The sequence below is a fragment of the Oryctolagus cuniculus genome, chromosome 12, assembly GCF_964237555.1.
Source record: "Oryctolagus cuniculus chromosome 12, mOryCun1.1, whole genome shotgun sequence".
Taxonomy (NCBI): Eukaryota; Metazoa; Chordata; class Mammalia; order Lagomorpha; family Leporidae; genus Oryctolagus; species Oryctolagus cuniculus.
In genome coordinates, this window is record NC_091443.1 from 24,447,353 (window position 1) to 24,461,798 (window position 14,446).

General features: G+C 46.5%; 1 protein-coding gene across 3 annotated transcripts in view; it reads right to left on the bottom strand.

Moving 5' to 3' along the window:
* Positions 1–14,446, bottom strand: part of GNG2 (G protein subunit gamma 2) — a 171,189-nt gene that overhangs the window by 140,496 nt on the left and 16,247 nt on the right. The window lies entirely within an intron of this gene.

Sequence of the window (14,446 nt, forward strand, 5' to 3'; positions counted from 1 at the left end):
AGGGAACTCCGAAGGGACAAAGAGGACACCCTCAGCCCTGCCACTGCCAATTCTTGAAGGTCCCTCAGGCACTTCAGCACTTGGTCTGTAAAGTCAGCACAGTCCACACCTCGCCAATTGCATCACAGAATGCAGGAAGCTGGGATGAGGAACGCAGAGCTCAATTTAGTCTGTACAACGGTAGGCTCAAGAATGTTAACCAGGGGCTGGTGTTGTGGTGCAGGGGGTTAACAGGCTGCCCGGGGCGCTAGCACCCCACATGGGAGCACCAGTGTGAGTCCCTGCTGCCATGCTTCCTATCCGGCTCCCTGCTAATGCACCTGGGAAAGCAATGAAAGATGGCCCAAGTCCTTGGACCTCTGCAACCCACAGAGGAGACCGAGATGGAGTTCCAGGCTCCCGGCTTCAGCCAGACCCAGTCCCAGCCATGTGGCCATTTGGAGAACAAAACCGTGGATGGAAGATCTCTCTACCCCCGCCCCAACCCGTGTGTGTGTGTCTCCCTCTGCCTTTCAATGTAGTTTTAGGACTTCTTGGGGCTTTTGGTCGTGATGTCATGGAGACTAGAAGTGCTCCAGAAAACATTGTGTCTCCTGCACAACTCGGAGCACACTTTGATACATGTTGGGTCACATGATCCAATGAATCAATTTTCTGTGTATCATGTCAAAATCCATAGATTTTTATTTATATTTAAACTTGAATAAAATTTTTAAGTGATTGGTTCCATATGGTGTCCTAACTGAGCCAAAGACAGATTCCCCAGGGAGTCAAGAAAAAAGAATTCAGAAAGAACCCATAGCAAATGAGGTATTTTTTAAGAATATTTTAAACCTAAGAATGAGGGCACTTCAAAATGTTTATGGACCTGTGAAATTACAAGGTAAGTTTATTTTGGCAGAAAAAGAAAGCTTGAAATCCATGCATACAAGGTGTCTTTCCAAAAGTCATGGAAAATGTGTATCATGAAAAAGTTACTCGTATATTTCAAATTTTTTTTGCACCAAAATAAGCTTCGCTTTTAATTTCATTGGCCATGAACTTAATGAAGTGTTCTTGCACGTGAGTGCACATTTTCATTTTCAAGGTTTATTACCTTCTCAAGTCCAACAGGGGAAATTCTCTAGCAGTAAAACCCACAATACCTCCAAGCTATTTCAGCAAAAAACTGGCAAGAGCTGAAGAGGAACGGGCACCCGGGGGACACGGAGTGCTGCCTGAGGCAGGGGTCAGCTTCAAGTCTGGTGGATTCTCCTCAGAAGGAGCCACACCCATGGGTCCAGGACTTCCTTGGAGTTTGGAGATTCCGTGGAGGGCATCCACATGAGCTCACCGACTACAGAGTGACCTCTCTGGTCCCAGCCGGGGAGAACAGCAGAGTTCCAGAAAGTTCACCACCCTGAAGCCTGTGATAGCGACACTGACTGAGGGGACCCTCTGTTCCTCCTTCGCATCATAACACTGTAAGAAAGGGACCCGTGGAGCCCATCCACCCCTCCCCAGTGAGTCTAGCCTGCCCTGGGAGAGGGAGAGGGAGGTATGAACTGAATATGCCATGGTTCCCAGTACCAGATTGTTTGAACAAATGCAAGTTACTGAAGAGTTACAACATAGCACACAGTACAATCAGGAGAGCTGGCTGCGCAGGGGAAAGCCATTTGCTGTACTCAACTAGTCTGGGTTTTCACCTTAACAGGTTGAATGCCTTGGATCAAACTAGTCCAGTAGCTGGGGCAGCCATGTAAGCAACGTCAGAAGGAGCATGGAAAAGCAAGAGATAAAGCCCCTTGCTGGGGGATTCTTTAGAACAAAGGTAGCCATTGCCAAGGTAACTGAGGGCCAAGGACAAGAAGGGATCTGTGCAGGTGGACAGAGTAGGGCTTGTTCTGTGAGCCAGGACTGATCCCAGTGTGTTGGGGTTAGGGGTGGGGGACCATAATAGATTGAAGAGATGGGCTGGGGTCTACTGAGAGGTCCCCTCTAAGATATTTCAATCAATAGAAAAACAGGGAGTCCTGGAGGATTTCAGCCAGAGGATGGGTGTGGCCAGGTGTGCATTTCTCAAAGCCATCACAACACGGGGGAGGTGTTGAAGGGGAAGAGAAGGAGCTGGACACGCATGGGATGTTGCAGCAGCTTCCAAAGCACTCACTGCTCTAGTGTCTGGGAGGAGGTAACAGGGAGAAGAGTTACGAGATCAGGTTCAGTCCCAAGAGTAAAACAAGCAGGATAGATTGGTTGTGCCTTCCTCCAGGGACCCCTGGCAACTGTTCATTTGCATTAATACAACAGCATCATCTCCTTTTTTTTTTTTGACAGGCAGAGTGGACAGTGAGAGAGAGAGAGAGAGAAAGGTCTTCCTTTTGCCATTGGTTCACCCTCCAATGGCCACCGCGGCCAGCGCGCTGCAGCTGGCGCACCGCGCTGATCCGATGGCAGGAGCCAGGTGCTTCTCCTGGTCTCCCATGGGGTGCAGGGCCCAAGCACCTGGGCCATCCTCCACTGCACTCCCTGGCCACAGCAGAGAGCTGGCCTGGAAGAGGGGCAACCGGGACAGAATCCGGCGTCCCGACCGGGACTAGAACCCGGTGTGCCGGCGCCGCAAGGCGGAGGATTAGCCTATTGAGCCGCGGCACCGGCCTCATCATCTCTCTTTGCCCCAAAGACCTTCCTGATGACTTACGGGGAGGAATGCATTCATTACAATCACCTATAACGTTCAGCTCCTTATAACTACATGGGGTTGTTGTTGGTCTCTTCTGCTCTTTATTATTATTATTTTTTTTTTTTGACAGGCAGAGTGGACAGTGAGAGAGAGACAGAGAGAGAAAGGTCTTCCTTTGCCGTTGGTTCACCCTCCAATGGCCGCCGCTGCAGCCGGCGCACCGCGCTGATCCGATGGCAGGAGCCAGGATCCAGGTGCTTTTTCCTGGTCTCCCATGGGGTGCAGGGCCCAAGCACCTGGGCCATCCTCCACTGCACTCCCTGGCCATAGCAGAGAGCTGGCCTGGAAGAGGGGCAACCGGGACAGAATCCGGCGCCCCAACCGGGACTAGAACCCGGTGTGCCGGCGCCGCAAGGTGGAGGATTAGCCTATTGAGCCACGGTCCCGGCTCTTCTGCTCTTTAATAACCCCAGATGGTCTTTTGCTGCTAACTCTGAGCTACCTCAGTGGCAACAAGAGCAGCAGAGACAGGTGCTGGATTTTTCTCTTCAGTTCTAGCACATGACTGTAGTCCAAGCCGAAGGATTACAAGGGGGCCATCTCTCTGGCATCAAAGGCCAATCAACCATCTTTGTTACATGCATGTCAGAGCCTGAACAGGCCTGTGACTACTCTGCCGGGACCTCAGGGAAAGCTGTTTGTGCGCTGGGACAGTGGGTGGCTCAGCTACCGAGCACTTTGATGTGTGCAGAGCCCTGTGGCTGCTGCCCAAGACACTCTACCTGCCAGTCACAGGTGCAATTACCAGTGGGCACAAATTGGATGGAGGAAAAGAAACACCATGCCCTGTTCTGTCACAGACTTGGGAAAGACATTTGCTTTCTCCGTCTCTCTGCAGAAAGAACACATATTAAAATTGGATTTCAAGAAAACTGATTTCACGACATGAACTCCAGACTAGAAGATTCTAATTGTACCTTCTTTCTCGAATCCCTATGTCTAGACTAGATATTATCAGGACAATTGTCTCATACCCGAATGTGATTTCAGTGTCCTGGCTCTGAATAGGAGAATTTTTTTCGTTTTTCAACAACCTCACTTTCATTATGCTTTAGGTCAAGAGAGGGCAAAGAAGCGTGACGTCATTATGGGCGTTTGGTGAGATGAAAAGGCAGCCTTTTAGATGGCAGGAAAATCGCACACAGTAGATTGAAAACTTCATCAAGCAGAATGTTTAGAGACCAAGCGCGCTTTCCTTGATGGAACTTTCTGGATTGCTGTGGGTCGATAGTCAATTTACTCTAAATGTTTTTATTCACTATATGAATATATTTTCATGTACAGTCTATTGAACAGGATTTCTTCTTCCTGACAGAGATTGCATTGTTTGGAGGATTTCATTAAGATCACAGCTGTAGGGGGCCAGCACCGTGGTGTGGTGGGTTAAGTCTCTACTTGTGGTGCCAGCATCTCATGTGGGTGCTGGTTCAAATCCCTGCTGCTCCACTTCTGACCCAGCTCCATGCTGATGGCCTGGGAGGGCAGTAGAGAATGACCCAAGTGCTTGGGCCCCTGAGTTGGTGTGGGAGATCCAGAGGAAGTTCCTGGCTCCTGGGTTTAGATCTGCACAGCTCTGGTTATTGCGGCCAATTGGGAAGTGAACCAGCGGATGGAAGACCTCTCTCTCTCTCTCTCTCCCCCTCTCTCTGCCTGCAACTCTCTCAAATAAACAAATATTAAAAAAAATCACAGCTGTGGAGGCTTATGTGGCACAGTGGGTTAAGCATCACTTGCAATGCCAGTGTTCCCTATGTGAGCACCAGTGTTTGTCTTTGTTCCCCCATTTATGAGGCAGCTCCCTGCAAATGTGCCTGGGAAAGCACTGGAAGACAACCCAAGTGCTTGGGGGCCCTGCCACCCACATAGGAGACCCACATGGAGTTCCAACATCCTGGTGGCTTCAGCATGGCCCAGCCCTAGCTGTTGTGGTTATTTGGTAGGGGTGAACCAGCATATGAAAGATCTTTGTCTTCTTCTCTCTTTCAAATAAATATACTAAATCTTTTTAGAGAAATAATTGACTCTGTACCTACCGCTCTCTGCTGGAAGCTATACCTGCTTTTCATGGCAATTTCCTCTTTCCTATAAATTGTTTTCCTCATTTGCTTCTTATCACTTCTTAAACTTTTCCTTCTTTGTGCTGTCATGTTTGCTTGTTTATTTCAACAGTTCTATTGAAAGATTATTGTGCACTCTGGGATCAGATTACCTGGATTCAAATCTAAACTCTACTACCTACTGGCTGGGAGGCTGCTTGGTGCTTCAGGGTCCTTGTCCTTAGAATGGGGACAATGACAGTGCCTATCTTTGTGGCTCGTTAATAATGTTACACAAATTAATATGCGATTGTGTCAGGCTCTTTTTTCTGGTGCAGCCTCTATACATGAGGTTCCCAAACCTGGCCAAACATCAGAATCAGCTGGGGAGACACTGCAAAGAACACACATCTGGGTGCACCACCCTTGATCGGCTCCATCTGTATGGAGAGCGGCCTGCTATAGCGGACGCCGTGAGCGATACTTGGAAACCGCTGCTTAGAATTTGAGGGCTCTTGTGGTGTTATCCTTGGTCTTCCCCCAATTCTCCTCCGCTGTCCCCCATCTGAGGTCATCTCACAAAGGCAATTCTCAGATTTCATGGATTTTGGGTTTCCGGCCTATAGAGAAACCCATCTTCTCTCTTGCTAAAATGAACAATCACATTTTATAAAGCCCAGATTCACATGACTCACCCTCCACAGGGTGTGCCTGTGACCCCTACTCTGGGAATACAAATTACCAGATATACCAGGGCTCCAGCTAATCTGTGTTTGTTGTAATAAGAAGTAATAATATTGTATTTTAGGTGTTATACCCATGTGTGACTGAACCTATCTGAGTATTCGAAGGCAAGAGAACCATCAAGGATTTGCTTAAGGGAACTTCAAAAAGGTTATGGAAAATAGAATTTAACAATAATCCTATTTTGGTGTAAAAAATGAAATCCATGCATATGACAGGTCTTCAAAAAGTTCATAAAAATTGGTAAGATGAAAAAACTATGCATGCATTTCAAATATTTTTTGCAGAAGAACAAACATCTTTTAATTCTATTTTTTTAAGAAATGACTTTTATTTATGTGGAAGTCAGAGTTACAGAGAGAGAGTAATCTTCCATATGCTGGTTCATTTCCCAGATGGCCACAATGGCCAGATTTGAGGCAGACCAAAGCCAGGAGCTTCATCCTGGTCTCCCACATGGGTGGCAGGGACCCACACACTTGGGCCACCTTCTGCGGCTTTCCCCAGGTCGTTAGCAGGGAGCTGGATCAGGAGTGGAACAGCCAGGACTCAACTGGCACCCACAGGGGATGCTGGTGTTCCAGGCAGCAGCTTTACCTGCTGTTCCGCAGAGCTGGCCCTTTTTAATTCTATTTCTCCATGAACTTTTGAAAGCATTGTTGTGTAATGTAAGTGACAGAGAAGAAAAGGAGTTGTCGCCTAGAACAACAGGGGGTGTGCTAAAAGGCAGCCACTTCACAGGGGTCTCAAAGCTGGGACATTGTCCTAGTGGCTTGGCCAGGGAGAAGAGCTATGAGGGCAGCTTCCACCTCTGTCCCCTCACTGGATCTAAAGCTACTCTCAGCCCTCTTGGTGGAATCCTGAGACACCAGAAAGAGTGGCAGCATGGCGACAAGGATGAGGAACTAAACCTCAGCCGCAGAGGTTTAAAGGAGACTGAGCGAGCAGGGGAAGAGGGGAAGAGGAGAAGGCGGCTGTTTCCAGAGGGGAAGAAGACCCTCAAGAGGCTGGGAATTGGGCACCTGTGGGGCTGCATCCGGAGCAGAAACCCAAGACTGTACCCCTACAAGAAGAGAGGCAGCTGGCCAGGCTCCAGGGCCTGCTTTTCACAGATGTCACAGGGGCAGGGCCAATGGAAAGATGCAGAACACAGTACAGGAACATAAAGTTTCTTAATGACAAGATGACAGGGATACAGAAAGTTCTGGAAGCAAAGCAGAGTGAGGAGTCATGCTCCCAGGCCAGCTGCAGGCTTCCAAGACTTCCAGCTCCTACAATGATACATAACGGGCCTTCAAAAACGTTCAAGGAAAATGTGTGTTATGAAAAGTCCAGAGGTGGATTTCAACATTTATTTTTGCATCCATCTGCCTTTAAATTTCATTTCCCCAGGAACGTTTTGAAGTCCCTCATGTAGCTATTGATGGAGCTACCCAGTGAGAGTGATGATTTCCCTGATGTGAGAAACTCACCTTTGCCCACTCCTATAGCTGGTTTTAGAACTTTTTGAGTTCTATATGCTCCCTGGATGCCGGCTCTCAGCAACTGGCACCCAGTGACTACAAGCCTTCCCAGCGTTTGCTGCCAGGCAAGTGGACAAACAGCACCTTTCCAAGAGCATCCTGCAAGCGCCCCAGCTCTGGCCGTTGCAGCCACCCGGGGAGTGAATCAGCAGATGGCACACTTCTCTGTCTGTCTGTCTCTCTGTAACTCTGCCTCAAATACATAAATAAAAATATTAAAAAAAATAAAAATGAAATTTATTGACTAATTCTGCTGCTTTTCCAGGCTTATTAGCAGGAAGTTGGATGGGAAGCAGAGCAACCCAAACTCTAACTGGCACTCACATGGTATGCTGGCGTCACACGCAGGCAGTGGTTTAACTCACTGTGCCACAAAGCTGGCCCTTTGTATTTTTTGGTAAAAAAACTTAGCTTTTTCCATTTTTAAGAAGATGAAGGTATAATTTGCATATAGTGAAATTTGTCCTTCAAAAAGTACACTTATGTGAATTGTGCTTACAATTGTGTAACCAGCGCCACAACGACCCTCTCGTCCAGTTGCATCAATTGCCCACACTCTCTTGTGCAGTTACTTCTCCCAGGCGCTGGTGCCTGCTGCCTTATTCCTACTGTCTGCCTTTTCCACAACATCCAGCAAGTTGAAACTCACAACTACTTTCTAAGGTAGGATCTACTATTATTCCCATCTTACAGACAAGGAAAGTCAAGTACAGGAAGGTTAAGTAATTTGCCAAAAATCACACCCTGAGTCAGTGAAACAGGATTGAGCCCAGGCAGCCTAAGGGTTATCTTCCTGCCAAAAAAACAAAACAAGACAAAAACAAAAAAACAAAACCCACCAAATCTCACCCACTGTCAGAGAGAAGCCAGGGCAAATTTAAAGCCCATTTCAAGTTGTACTGATTTGTGCAGTACGAACAAAAGTAACCACAGATTTAGAAACATAGCTCTGGGCTGTTTAAAATCTAAATTCAGATGATCTGCAGAAACAGAAACTGAAACTTCTCTGTAAATGAGCAAATCTGTCCTGAGATAAATGACTTCATGAGGAACAAGCACAACACTGAACACAAAAACAGCAAAGTCCCACTCAGAACACGTGACGGGAGATGGGCAGTCAATACTATTCATAAACATTAATTGAACACCATATGTTTGCCACTCTGAGGTTAGATCTGTATATTAATTATAGTGTGATGGGCTTATAGTTAGATCGATTGAAACGCACATTTAAATATGCTTTCTTTACAGAGTGCTGATTAGATCCCTGTTTTTTTAAATATAGTGTCTTGGAAACTCATGACTGGAGCATAGGGAGATTACTGATGCCATACACAGGAGTGTCAATTGGTAAAGTCAACAACAGGAGTCACTGTGCACTTACTCCTCATGTAGGATCTCTGTCCTTAATGTGCTGTGCATTGAGATTTAATGCTATAACGAGTACTCAAACAATATATTTCACTTTGTGTTTCTATGGGGGTGCAAACTGTTGAAATCTTTACTTAATGCATACTAAACTGATCTTCTGTAAAAAAAAAAAAAAAAAAAAAAAAAGAAATTATCAATTCCCAACTTGACTCTCACTGGGATTAAACATGACAATAGGTCTGATCTGATTTCATCATCATTTTAAAAAAATCATCTATTATTTTTCACTTTATATTTCTGTGTGGGAGCAAACTGTTGAAATCCATACTTAATGTATACTAAGCTGATCTTCTGTATATTAAGATAATCGAAAATGAATCTTGATGTGAATGGAAGGGGAGAGGGAGTGGGAAAGGGGAGGGTTGTGGGTGGGAGGGACGGTATGGGGGGGAAGCCATTATAATCCATAAGTCGTACTTTGGAAAATTATATACATTAAATAAAAGTTTAAAAAAAAAAGAAAAAAAAATAAATATAGTGTTAAAGTCAAAGAATATTTCTGATATTACTAAGTATTTTTAACAAAGAGATTTTGGTGGGAAATGCTGTCAAGATCAAGGCACACAGAAATAAGCACCCTGGAAGGTATGAAAAATGGGTAATTTTGTTGCAGTGTGTTGTACTCACCTGTTAGAGTAGTGCCTTCACTCTCTTCAATCTAAGTGCTCATAGAACTATCAAACTACTTCCTTCTTTCATAATAGTTTTAGGAACCAAATTTAAAGCAAAAGAGTATCTATTCACACCACAAAAATGGCTAAAACTAAAGAAGAGCAGTGATGTTAAGTACTGGGGAGAAAATGAGGCAACTGGAATCCTCACAGTCGGAGAACGTGAGGATGGAAACATGGAAGCATGTCTGTCACTATCTCCTGAACTGCAGTCTAACCTACAGCCCAAGAACCATGTTAGCGAGGACACTGCCAAAGTGAGGCTTCTTACAAACACAGACAGGTTTAAGGAACACTGTCAATAGCTGTCTGCGTTAGAGTCAAAAATTGCAAACAACTCAAACGTTCTTCCCCAACAGAAGAGGTAAATAATTATGGTGTACTCACCATGAGTACCATGGTTCATACCATGGAACACTGAAGACTGGCGTTTCAAAGATGCCATTATATGGAACAACACCGATGTGTGCCACAGGCAACATTGTGAGAGAGAGAAAGATACAAGGAAATACATCCCATGTACTCCCATTTTATGAAATAGACAAAATTAATCTATGATGATAAATGTTAGGAAAGCAGTTACCTGTGGTTAGTGGTACTGGTGCCTACTGGGTAGAAAGTAGCATGACAGAACTTCTAGGGTACTAGAATGTTCTATGTGTGGATCTGAGTCACGGTGACATGTGTTGGCCCCACACATACACTGGTAACCGTTACTGAACTGCATGCCTGAAATGGTGTAGTATTGGCACAGAACCTACTCAACCAGCCTCCCGTCTACTTTAGATGAATTCCAGATTACTTACCACACCAAACCCAGTGTGAATGCTAGGGGAGTAGTGGCCAAGAGCAGATGTAGACACATGTTCTGTACAGAATACGTTCTCCATCCCTCACTGGTTAAAGTCACAGATGCAGAAAAGGAAGTGTTTTTTCTCCTACTCAAGATGATACAAATAAGGGACGAAGGTGGGCTTAGATGCTGAAAGACTCCAAAGCCTGAGGCCTCGTCTCTCTTCTTCGCATTTCCCGATGCTCCATGGCTCTTCTCTGCGTGATCAGCTCATGGCTTCTTATTGCTTCTCAGGGTCACCACCGATGCCCCAGCTCCACTCTGCACCTAACCGGAGCCTGGACCATCAGCAAACCCCAGGTTAGCCTGCAGCTTTCTCTGGTCTCTTCCCGTGCCTTCAAAAGGCTGAGCCAGCGGCCAACACCTAATGCTTCAGGGTTTACATTCCACTGCCTCAGGGAAGACGCTACTGATCTTCAGAATCCCCAGTTCTTCTCAGCCCAGAACTTCATCTTTTCAGTAACTGGGTGGGCATGTAGGGTCATCTTTAAACCAGGCATATAATAAAGCGGTCTAACTCAGCGTGGGACATAGCAGCAAGAAATCCAATACCCTAAAGGGAAAAGACCACCTATTTCCGGAATATTTGCATTCTACTCACGAGCAGACCTAGGGGCAGGTACCTGAAGCCTTCGAACGCGTTACAGCACTGGATGTGTTCTCAGAATTCCTTAATGCTTTCCTTCCTTTCCGTGTAAAGGGCTCCCCTGGCAAATGCAATTCGCTTTCCCTACCTCAGGGCTGAGTGGGCACCTGGTTCTTCTTCCCCAGTACCCAGGGGCCACTGGTGTTCACTGAACACAAAGCCAGCTGCTCAGGGCAGAGACCCCACCCCCCACCATGCCCTGCTGCCGACGTGTCACCCTCTGCAGGGAGCAACGTTAGCATCTCATCCGCCTTTCATCTGCCACCTTCACCGGTGCTTGGCTCCTGTCTCCCAGTCGGCTGACAAGCTCTGCTCTCATTCACCAGGGCAGGTCTCCGTTCCGTGTGGTTCTGCCCTCGGCAGGGAAGCACATGGCGGGCAGAAGCCGGGCGAGGCCAGGGATGGAGACCACTGCTGGCTGGCACCAGGCTCCTGGGCTCAGGGTCTGAGTGCTGTGCGCCGGGTGCGGTCTGCAGAATTCTTTGTTTGGATAAACAGCTACTTGCACCGTCCTGGAGACGGAGGGCAGGAATTCTCCGAGGTGAGTCCGCCTTCCCCTCCTTCTGCCAGCCTTCGTGTGTTCTGTGTCTATTGCAGTTTCTGACAAAGTCAACCTTCTGAAAATCTTCTTGTCTACATTTTGCTTTGATCTTTTCCAGCAGGGACCGTGTTTACTAACTCTCCGGGGATTGCACCGCTAAGGGGTCTACAGTGCACAGCGATACTGCTGAGGGGGTCTTGGGGCACCTACTGTAAGCCATGAAGACACGACACATCCCACACCACTCCTGTGACAACATGTATCACTGTAAGAAGAGGAGAGGACAGGGAGCCTGCCGGCAGTTCTGATGTGAACGTAACTTCATTCATCAGCCCAGCAGGTGGCTCACGGGGTGACAGATGAGAGATGCCTACAGAATGGGGTTCCTGGTAACTGATCTGAAAATCAGTGCTGCCACTCCTTATGCCCTGCAAGGATCACACTCTTCTTTCTGCTTGAAATGTCATAAACAGCAGCTTTTCTTCCCTCCTTGATAAGTCCTTAGGATAAGTAAACAGGCATTCAGACTTTGCTGAAAGGGCAAACACTATTGAATGTGTGCTTGCCGGTTTACCCTGCTGTAGGTTGGACTTTTTAAAAAGCTGAGCCACTACACCTGCCCATACTCCAGCCCTCTAACGAGGGCTCTCTTTTGCCTCCTGTTAGTTCCTCAGAGCTAATGGGTGGCAAGAGGCAAAGGTGTCTAGAGAGGTTAGAATGATTTACATCAGAAGAAACTCATGCGAGACAGTGCTGTGGCGTAGTGGGTAAAGCTTCCACCTGCCACACTAGCATCCCACAGGGCTCTGGTTCGAGTCCCGGATGCTCCACTTCTGATTCAGCTCCATGCCAATGCTCCTGGGAAAGAAGCAGAAGATGGTACAAGTCTTTGGGCCCCCGTACCCAAGTGGGAGACCGAGAAGAAGCTCCTGGCTCCAGCCTGGCCCAGCCACAAGCCATTGCGGCCATTTCGGGAGTTAACCAGCAGATGGAAGATCTCTCTGTCTTTCCTCCCTCTCTCTCTCTCTCTCTAACTTTGCCTTGCAAATAAATAAATCTAAAGAAGAAGAAACCCATGAACCAAGAAGGACTGGAGAATCAACAGGCGAAAGGAGACTCTGAAGACTTTCACAGAATGTCCAGAAGTGAAGAGAGATTTGGGGGGTGATGTGGAATTTGCAATGAAGCAGGGGCAGAGACAGGTTTTCCATGACGTTCTCACTGGCACAGACCCTTTCCCAGTCCCTGGGACCTTTGCAGTGTGTTCCCATGCTCATTTTATGTCTTCTTATTGAGCACGCCTCCCCACAAAATGTATAAGTTTCGGTCTCCATTAACCTGAATCTTGAATGACACTATATGGAGAAGTAAACAGGTGATGTTAAGGAAAAGCTTCCAAACCCTGAAAAGCAAAAGATGACTGCGGCCCTCCCTCGTCACCCCAGGCCCCTGTCTACTGGCCACGGGGTTGGCGGAATTCAGAAGTGTGTAAGCTGCCTGGCTAACTAACTACTAATTACTTATTAGGCCATTTCACAACCCCGGAAGGGAAGCCTTCCATCTTGCGGAGAACTGGCGAGATGCCTTTGTTTTTCTCTGTTGCCATGGATGCAGTTGTGTCCCACCCTCCCTAAATTTATATGTTGAAGTCGTCACCCTCCATGTGATGGTACCTCTGAGAGGTAACTGCTGTGGCCTGAGGTTAGGAGGCTGGGGCATTCACCATGAGATCAGTGCCCTTATTAGAAGAGACACCATAGGGCTTACTTTCTCTGTGTGTCCACCACATAAGGACACAGGGAGAAGGCAGTTGCCCGACAGCCAGAAGAGAACCCTCGCCATAATAGACCATTGTGGCAGCCTCATCTTGGACACCCCAGCCTGTGGTTTAAGCCACCCAGTCTGCAGTGTTTTGTTATGACAGCTGAGCTAAGACATTCACAGAGAAGTTCTGCCTTCTAGAGGTGTAAATAAAAAATGATCATTCCAAAGGTAATGCATTATCACCTTGTAGGGAATTAGTTTTGCATCCAATCAGTAACATCCTCCTTCATTCAGTTTTGCCTTCACTGACTGTATACTCTCTCACATTATCTTCTCTTATTGTTGAACTTCCTTCATTATCATTTGGATGAATTAAAATAAAACTCTCGGAACAGGCATTTGGCCTAGTGGCTTAGATGCTTGTGTTCCAGACTGGAGTCCCTGGGTTCAGTCTCCAGTTCTGGCTCCTGACGCCAGCTTCCTGCCGGTCACACCAGGGGCTGCAGCAGAGGCTCACAGCATTCCACACGGAGACCTGGATTGATTTTCTGTTTCCTGGCTCCAGCCCTGCCCAGCCCTAACTGGTGCAGGCATTTGGGGGAGTGAACCATTGGAGAGGAGCTCAGGCTCTCAACTAATAATAATAATAAGAAGAAGAATAGCAACTGTAATAAATGCTGATACATGCTCACTATGTGTTTATGTAAGAATTGCTTTTAATGTTGAAAATATTTGGACAGTAATGATAACCTTTGAGAATCATGCTGCATCTTGTGGAGTGTACTCCACTTTGACAACTCTGTGAAACCTGAAGGGAGACTTAAACTACTTCTTTAGAAATTTTCAAATGTAATTTCACTTGAACATAACACTCTGCTGGCACTGGCCATGAGGCAGTTCAATTATACTTCATTCCATGCATGATGAAAACCATGTGTACATCTTCAAAAAGTTCATGGAAGATGGGTGTTGTGAAAAAAACTATGCCTGGATTTCAAAAAAACTTTAGAAGCAAAATAAATTTAACTTCTAACTCTATGTTGCATGCACTTTCGAAGTGTGCTTTCTATTAGGGCTGCTCCAGTGATGTCAACCTGACTTGTTTCTGAGGCCCACTTCCCATAGAACATGAGCAGAGAGGTAGTCTGAGTGCTGAAAGGAACCGAGTTTCTCTCTCCTCTTAGACCTGGTTGCGGAAGCAACGTGGGTATTTTGTGAATCTTTATGTTGCAATGCTTCTCCCCTATGGATTGTTGTTTCTGATTCTAAGAGTCTAGGTCTTGAGGATCAAGGCTTCCCTCGCTGTCTCCCTCAATTGCATTCATCTGTTCATTGAAACGACATTTACTTAGCACATCACACACACCAGACACTGTTCTGAGCACTGAGGACTATACCGTGGTCTATACAGGTGACAGTTCCTGTCCTCAGACAGCTTATGTTCTACTGAGAAATATATGCAGTAAGCAAACAAACAAGTAAATAAAACAGTGTGTTAAGTAGTGATTAGGA